This window comes from Podarcis erhardii (genome assembly GCF_964252035.2).
Source record: "Podarcis erhardii genome assembly, chromosome: 15".
NCBI classification, from domain to species: Eukaryota; Metazoa; Chordata; class Lepidosauria; order Squamata; family Lacertidae; genus Podarcis; species Podarcis erhardii.
Window position 1 is genome coordinate 3,227,359 of NC_138505.1, and position 15,298 is coordinate 3,242,656.

Here is a 15,298-nt window from a genome sequence, read left to right on the forward strand (position 1 = left end):
TGAAGTATAAATAATGGAAGAATCAATGTTTTCAGACCCATTTCATGTGTAAGGTTTCCACACACACCCATAATTTAGTTTGATATGCATTTTGTTGTAATGTTCATGAAATGAAGTACTAACAATAATTCTTTCAAAGCAATTCTATAACGCAGCAGCAAGCTATCACTCTACTTTGGAACATGTTTTTAAAAGAAAAGCCTGACTAGCTTTTCAGATACCTTACAATTGCATAACTTTCTAAATAAATGCCTGAAGTAACTGATATTATAGTTTGAAGTCTTGTTTCTTCTGTTATATTTTACTCCAAGAAGACCTATTCACCCTAAATAGAACCCAGCAAGGCAGATATGTACAAAATATTTTTTCCAATGTGATCCCATTGAGAGCCCAAGATGAAATTTTGCAGGTAGATCTTAGAAATATTAAATAATCAATACAATATTTTTTGAAAAAGTTTCATCATTAATTTTTAATCACTTTTTAAATTTTTAAATTTCGTAACTTAAATCTAAAATTTAAAGTAAGTTCATCTTTTGACATATCATATTAAAATGCCAAGAAGTTCTGAAGAGATTGGTGTTTTAGTTTTAACGTATCTCAATGCTGGGTTGAGCTTTTAAGATCTTTGTGTACTCCAACAAGGCCAAAATTGTGATTTTTTTTTTGACAATTTCAAACCCTCATAGCTCACAAACGGGATGAGATAAAAAGCTAAAATTTTAGATTTAAACTTTGTTTTGATCATTCAACAAGTGTACAAAATATTAAGAAAACTGGATGACAAGGTAAAAAAGTTGGATCACTTGATATGGAATGAAGCAGCTGAGGTGCCACATCCAAAAAGGTGTTCTCATTGGTAGAGAGAGAAAGTGCCAAAGAAGAACCATCCCGTGAACTCTCTCTGCATTCAAAGCTTGCTGACATGGTTCAAAGTTATAAACGATTCACTGCAATTTTATTTTGCTTGTTTGAAGCAAAATTTCACAATACAGTACTGTAAACAGTTAACAGATTTGTTGGGGGTGGATTTTGTAAAGCCTAAACCTATTGATAATTCAGTGTTATGTTGTTGTCGCTCTAATTTAATGCTTGAGAGTTATTTGTCTGGTTAAATGTCTAGCTTCTCCAAATGCTACAATTCTAACCACTCTAGAGGAGGCGACTTTATTATTATTACTTAATTCATACACCCTAAACAAAAAATTATATTCACAGGGCAGCTAAAAAATGTCCTCTTAAGGGATCAGTTTTGCCATACTTTTTGCTCTTCTTCCATATATGTAGCATTACATTTGCAAAACAAAGTTGATGTTTACTGCCGTTTTTTTTTTTTTTTTGGATCAAGCAGCTCAACTAGCTCTGCTCCAGCCATCCAGCCTGATCTGGCCCATATGCTGCTTGGCCAGATCTACAGCAATGCCATGATAGCAGCAGGCCTGAATGATGACCCCCTGGCCAACAGTGAACTGGCTGAACAAGCTCCTTGACAAAGCCCTGAAGAAGCACTGAGAGTCTGAACTCTCTAAGACTTTAAAGCTCAACAACTTTCAGGGTGTCCTAGTTTTTTGTTTCTGAAATATGGCAACCCTAGTAGTTTCAATTTTAATGGGTTGTCTGCAACCAAATTTTACCCAAAGTAGACCTACTGAAATCAATGGACCTAAGTTAGTCATGTCTATTAGTAATTTCAATGTTTCTACTACTCTACTGTTATATTATTTCAACAATTTGCATACCGCTTAATCGCGGTCCTCTCTAAGCAACGTGCAAGAGAATTTGAATGGACTGTTTCCATTTTAGCTGGTTGTGTTAGTTTGCATGATTCATTTTATTATTCCTATGTGCTTTCAACCAGCTTGAAACTAGCATGAAAGTCACTATTGAAGATGCTGCTTTGGTTGGAAAGATGTTGTAGCAAGCAACTAAAAGTGAATAGAGACTTTTGCCGTTCGGCCTCCTGCCTTTCAACTCTTCAGATAACACCTCTTGGCTTAAATTCCACCTTCTTGTGGATGATTCCATTTCCTACCTCATTAAACTTTTACTCTCTGTCCATTGTGCTATTTGCCATCAACTTCTTGGTCACCTACTGAAGCCAACTCCCTTTGACTTCCCATCCTCTTTTCCTCACAGCCTCCGTGGGTCCTCTGTTACCAGGGTTTGCATCCAACTGAGGTCCATTCATTTCAGCGGGTCTACTATGAGCAGAAAGCTGGATGCTGCTCAAGCGATACAGCTGTTTTCAAACCCCTTGGGTCCACAATGATCAAAGGCAGGGAGTCACAGGCCTGGAAACCAAATACAGTTCTCCAAGCCTCTCTGTCTGACCCTCGAGATTCCCTCCAGGCCACACACCTCCACCAACCTTGCTTCATAGCCTACTTGAGTCTTTTTGCTTGGTTGGGATGTCCCATTGAACTCTGATAATTCTCTTGGTTGCCTGCATCAACATCTTTGAAGATTGAGAACAAACATAGCCTGGCATCAAGATTCACTGGTCTACCTACAACCCCAGCACATTATTTTAAACCTCCAGAACTCTTCAAGAACTGCAAAGAGACAAATTCTAAGCAGGCCACTGTGTCCAGCCTCAAGCACAAATTTGTACCATTTCCACACACCAGTTCAACTAAGTAGAAATCTTCCCCATTTCTTCTTCCCTTCAGTTTTCCTCCCAAAGCCTTTGCTGTACATAATTTTGAGACCCTAAGGCTTCCCTGATTCAATCCAATTATTTAATCCAAGTGATAAATAATGCTAACATTTTGCTTTCTGCCACCTCACAGGCAGATGCTTATTCGCAAACATGGACCCAGAATGTGCTAAATGTATCACAAGATATCTCCCCCCCCCCTTCTAAACGAGATTCGAACATATTAGAGGTTTGTTCTATTAAAATAGACCTTTGTGGGCATTAAGTAATTAAGTTACCGTACTTGGTGTACTTAATTGATTAACAACCTGGCACAAATAATAATAGCAGACCACTTCCTTAACGTAAGCAGCCAAACCAGTTTTAAATTTTCTTACAACAAGGAAAGGAATCATTCCATTATTTTCAAACTGAGTGCCATGAAAAATGAAAACAGTGTTTATTGTTTACATATACAGACTGGTTGTTGTCTGAGATCTCAAAGCAATTTACAATGGATAGATATGAGCACAGTAAAGTAAGTACAATAAAATCTTCCACCAAGTGATTTGTAAAACAAATATATAAACGATATCCATACATAAACACAATACTCATGTAAATGAAATCGGGGAGCACTACAAGGCAGCACAACGTAACATTTCAACCAGCTAAGACACATTGTCATTACACCCACTCACTTGGTCCACTCACCTTCCATGCAACCACCATACTCCTTCACTACCTCAACCAACCACTCATACATAAAGCACTCATACTCAATATTATAATTACAATATTATAACCCACATACAAAGGGTATGATGGATGTACCCACTAACTAAGCCTTCACCAATCTGATGAAAACCTCCAGATCTGGATGGCTGTGGGTGATGGAAGTTATAGTTCAAAGCAGAGGATAGCACATTGGTGAGGTTTCTGCTCATCTATACCCCTTGAAGGAGGGAGGCCATGGAGTGTTGATCAAAGTGGACTGGACAAATCCATTGAGTAGGCTATCAATGGATACTAGCCTTGGTGGCTATGCTTTGCCTCAACACTGGAGACAGCAATGCTTCCAAATACCAGTTGCTAGAAAACCAAAGAAGGGGAGAGGGTTCTTGAGCTGAGATCCCTCTTGTAGGTTTTCCACAGGCATCTGGTTGGCTACTGTGAGAACAGGATCCCGGACTAAATGGGATACTGGCCTGATCCAGCAGACTCTTCATGTGTTCTTAATCCCACTCTGCTAATATAGGCGGGCACTATGGTCCTGAATGAGGAAAGACACACAGGCTGACTCAGTTCACCTTACAACTGTCATGGGGGGTATTGGGGGGGGGTATCCCTGAAGCATCTAACGCTGACTGACGCTCCCTTGTTCCTTTCACATCAACACTATTAGGTGAAGCTCATTAACTGCGTTTCCATTTTATTTTCCAACCAGCAGCATCAAACCCTGTGCGCCACTGTTAGTAAGTCATACAAGATGAACAGAGTTAATAAGCCCACATAATATAAGAAAAGTCCCCAAGTGTTACAACGCTCCGTGCACCCCCCCCCCGGAAAAAGAATGGCTGAAAAATTGCTGAGGAAAATGAGAGGCTAAAACAATCGTACCCATATTTAGGTTATTGATTTGGTCCTGAACTTTTTTTAAAAAAAGCAAGGTTCACATGGAGGTGAATCTCCTTCACCATGGGCGATCAGATGTGTGGCTATTTAAAAAGCCTGTGTGAAATTACATTGTAATGATTGCAACTGGAATAAACACATATTATTCCGCTCCTTGCTACCACACACGCGCACACACACTTCCCATTTGACTAATTTTAAAATATAAGTCCGCTTGGGACAGGCACCTCGCCTTTTATCTAGAAAGAAATGCGTATTCTTCCTGTAGTTACTCTTCTCCTCCTTCTGTTGCCTCTTCCGCCACGGTTGGCCCCAGTGGTTGGAATGGTTGGGAATTTGCTGGGGGCCCACACTGGTGGATCATGTGTTGTGTGTGTGTGTGTGTGTGTGTGTGTGAATAGCAACAGCACCTCCCCGCAAGACCTGCTCCTCTCCACCATTGCAACCTCCTTGCTTGTTTATCAGCCTCTTCACTCTGGTCCAGAAAGTGTTAGTGGTGAGAAAGTGGATCAGAAATGACACTCTCAGGTATCTTGTTCGTTCTCTGCTTGTCAAGCAAGCAGCTCTGTTGCCATGAAGAGGAAGAGAAGGAGATGGTGATGATGGTGGAGAGGAGGTAGATTCGCTGAGGGGAGGAGGTTCTCTGAAACCTGGAGCCAACACTATCTCCCACGTTAAATTTCACACTGGACCTCTTGTACATCATAAAGCATCATGCACATTGACAATGCTACCAGCAAGTAAATACCCAGAGATTGCTACGGTGTCACCTCTCTCAGAAAGCCAGTGCACTCAACAGCCAGTATTTAACCGAGACCTCACAACACCCACGCAGGTTGGCAAGGATACACACTTGATCAACAGTAACAGAAGAATGGGGGGGGGGAGGATGCGCAGGGACGGTGCTCCAATAAGAAGCAACTCAGGAGCAGACAGACAGCCAGCCAGCCAGTCTGTCTGTCTAGGAAACTGGTCTTCCTCTTCCAACCAGGAGCACATAGTGCCAATCTGCTTTTAGCATATTAAAAGTCAGGATGATGAAAACATATTATGCCTGGGTGAAACACAGTGAGTGGCTTGTTTACTGACGGTTGTTATCAAGGGGTACACGGCCATAACCACAGAGTCAACGGCTGTGGATATTTTGACAGAAAAGCAGTATGTAAAAGATACAAAATGTGTAAAAACGCTAGATGCTGCAAGGCAGCCTGAGAACAGTGGATAGAAGGAATTTGTTTACAGCAAAGGTGGATAAAGCTGAGTTGTTGGACTCCATCAGTCCCCACCTAGCATGGCCAGCCAATGGTCAGGGAGGATGGGAACTTGAGTCTAGAGATATCTGGAGGGCCCAGAGACACCTGCATTCCTGCATTACAGCAGTCACCAAACCTTTCAGACCTTTAACCCTAGCATACAACATAGGACCAATCCACTTCATAAAAGAAACCCTGCACACACTTCTTATTATTATTGCTTCCCCCCTGCTTTTATCTCCACTTCCTGCGCTTTTCTCAAGATTATCACGTTTCTCATGCTATAAGGTTTATTGGGCTAGAGACCACTTTTCCAAATCTGACCAAGTGGCCTGTGGTCCTCTGAAGTGACAGTCTTTTAAGACACCACAGGACTCAGCTGTTTGAAGCTACAGGGTGGTTAAAGGGGGAGCTTATTTTTAGCAGAAAAAGGAGAAAGGAAGGTGTTGTCCTGGGACTGGCCGGTGTGTGTGTATGGAATTTCCAGGCTGCACATCACTGACAAATTTTGTTATAGCGCTCCCCAAATCAATTAACCGATTGTTAAATTTATTGCCTACTCTTCACCAGCAGGTCCCAGGGTGTGGGTCCAACAATTTACAAACGGCACCTAGGAACATGTAAGATTTCCCCCCTTACTCCAGCAGCAACTTGGAATATTGAAGGTGTACATGGTTTTCCCAGTAGTGATGTATGGAAGTGAAAGCTGGACCATAAAGAAGGCTGATTGCCAAAGAATTGATGCTTTTGAATTATGGTGCTGGAGGAGACTCTTGAGAGTCCCATGGATTGCAATAAGATCAAACCTATCCATTCTTAAAGAAATCAGCCCTGAGTGCTCACTGAAAGGACAGATCCTGAAGCTGAGGCGCCAATACTTTGGCCACCTCATGAGAAGAGATGACTCCCTGGAAAAGACCCTGATGTTGGGAAAGATGGAGAGCACAAGGAGAAGGGGACGACAGAGGACGAGATGGCTGGATAATGTTCTCAAAGCTACCAGCATGAGTTTGACCAAACTGCGGGAGGCAGTGGAAGACAGAAGTGCCTGGCGTGCTCTGGTCCAGGGGGTCACAAAGAGTCAGACACAACTAAACAACAATAACAACAACATGGCACAGAAAGCTGCCTTATACTGAATCAGATCCTTGATTCAACTAGCTCAGTACTGTCCACACTGACTGGCAGTGGCTCTCATGGAAGTGCAAGGAGTTGAACCCAGGACCTTTTACTCTGTTTTACCTCTAAAACAGAGCTGTGGTCCTTGCCTCAAAAATAAAGCAAGATTCCAGTCATCGTGATTCGGAATGATCGGCTGATTTGAAGAGAGGCATAGGAAGCTGCCCTACTGAGTCAGACAGTATTATCTGCACTGACTGGAAGCAGCTCTCCCAAGATTTTAGGCAGGAGTTCTTCACAGCCCTAGGTGGGGATGCTGGGGATTGAACCCAATATCTCCTGTATACAAAGCAGCTGCTCTACTACTGAGCTGCAGTTCCTCCCCTCACATTTTCATCAACACATTATTATTATGTTTTTAAAGGGTACGTTAATAATGTCATACTGGCCAGAGGGATTGAGGCTGGGTGGTTCTGGAATGCAACAAGCCAGCCCCAGATCCAATTTCTCGTGACGCATTTTTCAGGCCAAAGAGTCTACAACTTCCTCAAAGTACTGTTAAGAGAAGAGAAGCTTTCCAACTCAAAAGGTCCATTTTCCTAGCAGGAGATTCTGATTCAACAAGAAGCATGGCACCTGGGAGAACTCCTGGGAAGAGGTGGGTAGAAGAAACAGTCACCTGACAGACAGCAGAACTGGTTTAAAACATACACTCAAAGGTTAGTCTTGAAGGAACTGACAAGATACTACACATTCTTCAATTACATGCATGTTTACAGAGAAATTCAGTCAGACTGCCTTGAACAGAACAGGATTCTGCACAGGTCAGACCTAGGGTCACGCACTATTCAAAATCCACATTAATTACATAAACTAGGGGTAGAGCATCTTAAAAAGTAGAGACATCACCTTGCCAACAAAGGTCCGTATAGTAAAAGCTATAGTTTTCCGAGTAGTGATGTATGGAAGTGAAAGCTGGATCATAAAGAAGGCTGACTGCCGAAGAATTGATGCTTTTGAATTATGGTGCTGGAGGAGACTCTTGAAAGTCCCATGGACTGCAAGAAGATCAAACCTATCCATTCTTAAGGAAATCAGCCCTGAGTGCTCCCTGGAAGGACAGATCGTGAAGCTGAGGCTCCAAGACTTTGGCCACCTCATGAGAAGAGAAGACTCCCTGGAAAAGACCCTGAAGCTGGGAAAGATGGAGGGCACAAGGAGAAGGGGACAACAGAGGATGAGATGGTTGGATAGTGTTCTCGAAGCTACCAGCATGAGTTTGATCAAACTGCAGGAGGCAGTGGAAGACAGAAGTGCCTGGCGTGCTCTGGTCCATGGGGTCACAAAGAGTTGGACACGACTAAACGACTAAACAACAACAGGGGTAGAGACTTTTTCAGCTTGAGATGCGCATTCCCTTTCAGGCAAGCTTTTGAAGGTGACATGTCTGCAGTGGGCAGGGCCAGAGGGTAAAATGAAAGGAGCAACTAATACCAATTTTACCTATATAAGTAAGTTAGTTTCTGCACACACTCAAACAGCATTCTGTATCCTCTATCCAGAACAGCAAGAGGCATTATCAGACTTCAACAACACATTCGAGCCAGGCAAAAGCACTGGGGGTGTAAAGCAGGGCTACTGAGGGGGGTTGACTGGGAAGCAGGGTGTATACTCTCAAGAAGGGTTATGAGGGCCAGGGAGAGAGGGCTGAAGGGCCACTTTCACCTCCTGTGCTAGAGGTTCCCCACCCCTGACATATATGCTTATGAAAATGAGACAAAAGTAGGAGGACGTGCAACCATTTATGAGGAAAAATTTGAAATGATCAGAAACGAAGGAGAAACAAGATGCAATTGAATGGAAGTAGAAGTTAAGTGTAGGTGTTACACAGAAGGTTATCGAATACGTTAAGTTTATGATGGGGCAAAACTCACTAGCTACTCGCACTTCGAAAGGAAGATTCAGGAATTACAGTACGACAAAGTGGACATGAGATAAGCCAACAATAGGTTGCTATGATACAGAAGAATGTTGCATCAATGAAATATCACAGCCAAGATTCTGAAAGCAATGGAACTGGTCTATTTTGGACCAGTGAAGCATCTCTTGGGCAACCCAAAGAAGTTGGAAAATAGGGAGATAGCCTGAGGAAAGTCTGAAGATACGGGGTGTATTTAGCATAGATTAAGGAAGATAAACAGGACTTACTGCTCCTGTTTTCAGATAGAATGGATAGATAAGATAGATAGATAGATAGATAGATAGATAGATAGATAGATAGAACTGAAGAAAGTGAATGGTTGGTCACCCTTCAAAGGATGTTCAAATCTCAGCTTAGTGAAGAAATTCACTGGGTGATGTTGGGCTACTCTCAGTCTTTATCTCTTTACAGGGTTGTTGTGAACACTAAGTAGGTAAACTCTGTGCACACTTTCCTAAGCACATTGGGAAATGGTATATTTAAGTGATAGTTCAGAGCATAGTATATTAGAACCAGCCGACCAATTCAACAGTTTATTTATTCATTTGTTGTTGTTGTTGTTGTTGTTAAACAATGTGGCAGAGTCCTAGCTAGACAATACCATCCTACATTGAAGAAGAGGGTGTCCTCCTTCCTCATGGAAATAGGATTGCCAACTTTTGAAAGAGCCCATGAATCTGCAACCTCAGTAGCAGTTTGAGCTGCAGATAGCAGCAAGTACATTAACACTCATCTCAATGAGTTTCCTATGCACAGAGTGCTTTCTTTGTTTGTTTGTTTGTTTGTTTGTTTGTTTGTTTGTTTGAAAAATACAGCCTTGACATTGAAAACTCCGCTGAACATGTAGATAATTTAATCCATTATGGTGCTCATGCTGATGTCTGATATTACAATAGGAACAAGTGCTAGAGAAACAGTGATATATGTCAATAAAATAAAAACACCCTTCTTAAAGGACTACAGTATTTTGTTCTAGGCACATAAAGGTAGGGGCACTGAGAGATTGTGTCCTAAATTTATGCAAACTATTATCCTAAATTTATCACCCAATTTATTTTTCTTATTTATGGGTGGACTGCTTGGATCCCACCCCCCTAGACCTTGTAACTAACAAAGGATGCCCAAATCCTGTGTTTCGATGACTCCTGAACTCACTTATTAGGGAACAAATCCCACAGAATACACTAGGATTTACTTCAAAAGGAAAACGCTTAGAAATACAGGAGCCTTCTAGTATATCAAATCTGGGGACATTCGTCACCTTTCCACAGTAGGGGTTTACACATCATAATCAAGTTAAAAGGTACCACCTTTTCAACTGTTTGACACTTTACAAAATCCCTACACAGCAGACAATCCCTTCACAGAATTTGCCACCATGTATACAGGTGCCAATTTGCACTGTGATCTGTGAGCTATAAGTTTATACCACCTGCCATGAATTCACAGGATGCCCTAACAGCAACAAATATGTCTGTCTCAATGCCCACCTGTAATTTGGAGTTAAGAAAAACGGGCCAACTTACTGTCTTGTTATATAAGCACATGAAGATAATGGCCTGGTTCACACTTAACTTGGTTTAAGCCACAGTTTAACAAGCGATGAGTTGTCCCACAGACAATCAAAGAAGCCATGGCTTTTCTCCAGCGTTTGGTTTGTTTCCCAGCTGCTTTTGCCTAGTGCCTTTGTGGGTTACTGTCCTTCATCAGAAGATCTTTGGGGCAGTTCACAGAGAATTAACCATAATACCCAAGACATGGGTCAAGCAAACCAAGTTTTGCAAGCCAACAACAAACCAGGGTTTCAGATCACTGCCTGTTGGGCAGTAAACAAACCACAGTTAAGCAGCTGGCCTTTGCATGCAACGCTAAGCCATGGTTTAATAAACCATAGTTTAAGCGCGCAAGGGCCCTGCAAAGGCCTGTCTAGCCCAGCGTGCTATTCATACAGGGGTCAACCAAAGGCCTCTGGAAAGCCCACACACTGGACCTGGGCACAGTAATAATACAGTCATACCTCAGGTTACAGCCTCTGCAGGTTGTGTTTTTTTGGGTTATGCAACCTGTCAAAACCCGGAAGTACCGGAACGGGTTACTTCTGGGTTTCGGCTGTCGCGCATGTGCAGAAGCGCTAAATCGCTACCCGCGCGTGCGCAGACACGCCGCTGCGGGTTGCGAACGTGCATCCCGCACGGATCACGTTTACAACCCGAGTGTCCACTGTACTTTTATTGTCATTGTACAACCTGTGTACAATGAAATTAAACAGCACTCTTCCCACTTGTGATTCCCGGCATATGGTATAAAAAGGCATACTGCTTCTGACAGTGGAGGACACAGCCATCATGCCTTGTAGCCACTGATATCCTAATCTCCCATGCTCATGCCATTTATTAAACCAGGCCACTGTATACATAGGTGACATATCCCTGAAGCCATAAAGGTGTCAACCCACCAGCCTCCTTGCTGCGTGGATGCAGAGTTGGGAAACAATGGCTTTCCTCCCTACGTTGCGTGGACGATCATTATGTTATAATGCACAGAAGAAAAATCAACGGGAACCTCACCTGTAGCTCTTAGCCCAACAGCTGATCGTAAGCACAGGGAAAGTGGGAAGCCCCGGCCGCGACTGTCACATGGCCGCAAACTCCCTGCACAAGAAGACTTTGGCAGTGAACAAAAACAGCCCTCGGCGTGAATTAGTATGGAAAGGGTGGGTTCCCCCCCCCCTGCAACTCTCACAGAACTCACATCGGCAACGGCAAATGCGGAATTCTATTTAATGCAGAATAAAAGGAGCTGTGTTGCCTCCAGGTGGTTGACATGACAACAAAGTCAGGTCAAGGGATGAAGCTTCCTTTCTTAATTCTGATGGGGAGGAATGGAGGGGGCTGTCAGAATATTAAAAGCCCCCCTGCCCAAGTGAACATATTCTTAAATTCTGTTATTATTATGTGTGTATGTGAGGGGGGAGGGAAACGATTTCTGAAGCGAAGCATCTCCCTTACTCTTTTTTTTTCCCCCACCCTCAAAGTGAGGGAAATTCAAAACCAGCTACTTCCCACTCAAAGAGGACCCCAACAAAATATCATTGTTTTTCCCAATATGGATTTAAAAACCACCTTAGAAAGCAGAGCACCTCATGCTTTAGTGGGGGGGGGGGGAGGAGAAAAATAATCCCTTTGCCCAACATGGCCGCCCACCCAGCAACTGAGTTGCAGCTTGGAAAGGATGGGTGCATTAGATTAATATATTAATAAATTTGTACTATAGATGTGTGTGCGTGTGGATGGTGTGTAGATACATGGAGTCCTATGGTTTATTCTGATTTTAGCGTGCATTTATGCTTTTACTCAGTACCTCAAAAGAGACTGGGGGACGAAAAAAAGAAGATTGGGAGTGGGCGGAGGGAGCCGCGGCCACCTCACTCCCGTTTTTTTCCCTCTCTTTCTCGTCCCGCCCCTCAGGACGAAATAGTCCGGGATCACTCCGCGCCTTCCCCTCACAGCGAAGGAGGGCGGAGGGGGAAAAAAAAGTAACAAGGCGCCCCCCCCCCGCGCTCAACCGAGAAACGCCGCCGCCGCCGCCTAGCGGGCGGGACAAGAGCGAAGCCCCGCCCCCTTTCTCTCCCCCTCCTCTTAAGAACGAGGCCCCGCCCTCTCCCCACCTCCCCTCCAATCGCCGGCTTTCGCTTCGCCCCTCGCGCCGCCTGGCCCGCCCCCTCCCCCCCTCACGGAACGTCTCGCTTTGTGTACGGCGCGCGCTCGCGCCCGCGCGCGCACTTTCTCCCTCGCTGCCGCTCCCCCCCCCAAAAAAAAATACGCGGCTGAGGTAAAAAATATATATATATATAAAAAAAAAAGCGGGCCGGTGTGAGGAGGGAAAAGACGAATGAGGGAGGGGGGTGAAGAAAAGAGAGCCGGGCGGTTCGAACCGGTTCCCAACGGTCTCCCAACCGCCACCTGCGTTCCGTTGGCGGGCGCCCGCGCGCCGCCGCCGCCATGGCGCACGCGCGCTCCCCCCCCCCACAGAATTCTCTTCTTCCCCCTCGCGCTGCCGCTCCCCTCCCCCCACAGCCATGCCTTCCGTCGCGTCCGCCTCTCCCCTACATAACGGAATGGCGCCAACTCACCTTCCAGGCTCTGGCCGCCGCGGCTGCCGCCGCCGCCGCCGCTGCGCCTCCTGTCTCCCTCCTCAGAGCCTCGGAGGCTTGGCGCGTCCACACTCTTAAAGGGACACGCACACCCCTCGGAGGAGGAGGAGGAGAGCGGCCTAGCATGAGCTTCCACGCGCACCCCTCCCTCCCTCCCTCCCTCAAATCTCCGGTTTATTTTTTTTTGGGGGGGGGGATAAAAAAATATATGGTTGCGGGTTGATACTGAAGGAACAACACACACACACACACACAAAAAGGGGTCCTGGCTGGCGGAGGGATACGGTGACGTCATTTCCTCCGTCCCGCCAAGCGGCAGGCGGATTGGCTTGGGGAGTGACGTCACTGGCAGGCTGGCACAGCCTAACCCAACCTGGTGAAGTTTGTCTGAGGCATAAATTATTTTGGGTGATTTCCCCCCCTCCCCTCTGGTTCCTCCCAGTGTTTTTTTTTGGGGGGGGGTGTGTGTCTTTTTTTTAAGGTATTTTCAAGCTAGAAAGGGAGGAACAGGTGGTGGGGGGGACAGGGGATCAAGGTTGGCCATTCCCCATTGAAGGAGACCTTAGCGCATCACGCCAAACATTCAGCTATTGTTGCATTTACACTAAAATATGTTACTATTTTCATTTTTTCCTCTGTTTTCCAACAGATGCAAAAGTTCTGGAGGTTTGGTTTGGCTCCGCTGTTGGGAACTCACTGGCGCTCAAGTAGAAGCGTGGAAGGCCGCACCATTCCATCAAACAAGTCTCGAAAAGAAACGAGTCATCAGAAATAATCCTGCCACTGGGATTTTGAAGACTGATTATTTAAATTATGCAGACATACATACATACATATATATATATTTAGAAGCATTTGAGATTACTCAACTACACCGAAGTCTCCATGGATTTCAACCCATTATGTGGGCAGTCTTACTTTTTCCCGCTAGATGATCAGTTGTCTCTTGGGACATATAATTAATTAATGACTTATTTAATAATTATTTAGTAACGTTCCAATAGTGCCTTTGCACTCAAATAACTTATAAGACAGCTCACATCCATAACTTTTCATAACAGGTTTGCCTAAAAAAACTGCAGATCACAATAAAATCATCATTCCGGTTGAAACCAGGTCCAAACAAAGCATGTGTTGAACAACCCACACACACCCCACTCCAAGACAAAACTGTTCTAAAAGTCAAAAAGAAGACGCTAATAGCATAGTTATCAAAGAGAACAGCATTTGATACAATATGATCAGAGGAAAAAAACATGCTCCGTCACATCAAGCCAAAAAAATTGATGTCTACATAAACCTTGACTATAATGAAGGATTATGTGGGGTTTTGGAGGATTAAAAAAATTATCAGTCATTAGTTTACTTCATCGTTGGGATTGACCCAAACTTTTAAAGCCATCAAAATGGACTGAGGTCTAAGACTTCCCAGTGACTTTGGCAGAAAATCAAAATGGCACCCTCTGCTATTGCAGAGGTGGACTTAGGGGAGCACCACGGGTTCGGTTGCCGTGGGCATGGAGCGTTGGGGGCACCTCAACCATGAGGTAGAATGGAAGGTGAGAAGCAGGGGGCACTGAATTTTTGCATTGTGCAGGGTGCCACAGAAATCTGAGACTCCCAAGTTCTGCTGCTGGCTGCAGTAAGAATACATATAATAAGTGAAATACTGTAGTTGACAGTTGGCTGACTTTTTCCAGAATCTGTCTTCTTAGAACTGGGGTCACTGTGCTTAATGATAGGACTTGATGGTAGAAATCAAGATGAGGAACATCCCTTTGTAAATAGTTTGTGGCTCCTGGGATTCTTCCTCTGAATTAATACCTATAATTTCCACTGTCTTGTTGACAAGACACTGAACACAATTGTTCCTGTTGTATACGTTGAGCAAGTGCCCAGAGGCTCCGTCCTACTTCACTAAGCATTTTAACGCTGAAGGTCTTTAGCTAGTAGTTAATTACAGCTGGATATGTAGGTGGGAAAGTGTGCTGGCTTAACACCCGTGTCTCATAACGACTTAATGGTCCCCTAGTGAAATATTACTTGGGCTGCTTTGCCACAACAGATTCTGCTAGTTGGAAATTATGAATGAAGGGCCAACAAATTTCTATAGCTCTGGGTACTATAAAGGTGTTTTATTATGTTTCCACAGCGAGTGGGCAATGCCACAAAGTCAACAAGTCAGCAAATTGCGGTGGATACCCAAAGTTTTATTTAAAAGCAACAACTTCCCAGCAGAAGTTACACTGTATCTGGAAATGCTTCTTTGGTTTCCCCTCAAACTAGATGGATCAGAAACACAACTCGTTTTGATAAAGATGTTGCATTCCCAACACCTGAACTGCAGCCAAAGGTAACGCCAGCTGGCAGCCGGATCACAACATTATCATATTGATTGCAGTATGTGTAGCCCTTTATGAAAATGGCAAGAAGTTATTGGCAGCTTTAGGAGAGGCAGTAAGTATTCATCAGAGCAGGTAAATATTGGTTCCTTCAAAACATACTAGTTCAAAAACCAGTTT

General features: G+C 44.1%; 1 protein-coding gene and 1 long non-coding RNA gene across 3 annotated transcripts in view; one reads left to right on the plus strand and one right to left on the minus strand.

Annotated features, from left to right (window-relative positions):
* Positions 1-12,923, minus strand: part of POGZ (pogo transposable element derived with ZNF domain) — a 37,286-nt gene extending 24,363 nt beyond the window's left edge. Inside the window, exon 1 of one of the 2 annotated variants that reach the window (XM_081840835.1) lies at positions 12,756-12,923. The gene's annotated coding sequence lies outside the window, so the exon portion shown is untranslated. Of the gene's footprint in view, positions 1-11,190; positions 11,506-12,755 lie in introns of those variants that run through there. The other variant, XM_081840836.1, reaches the window with a different exon arrangement.
* A 59-nt stretch (positions 12,924-12,982) lies between these two features.
* Positions 12,983-13,903, plus strand: LOC309330144. The gene is made up of 2 exons (XR_014151308.1): positions 12,983-13,286; positions 13,426-13,903. It is a non-coding gene; the product is annotated as an uncharacterized lncRNA (long non-coding RNA).
* The last annotated feature ends 1,395 nt before the right edge of the window (positions 13,904-15,298 follow it).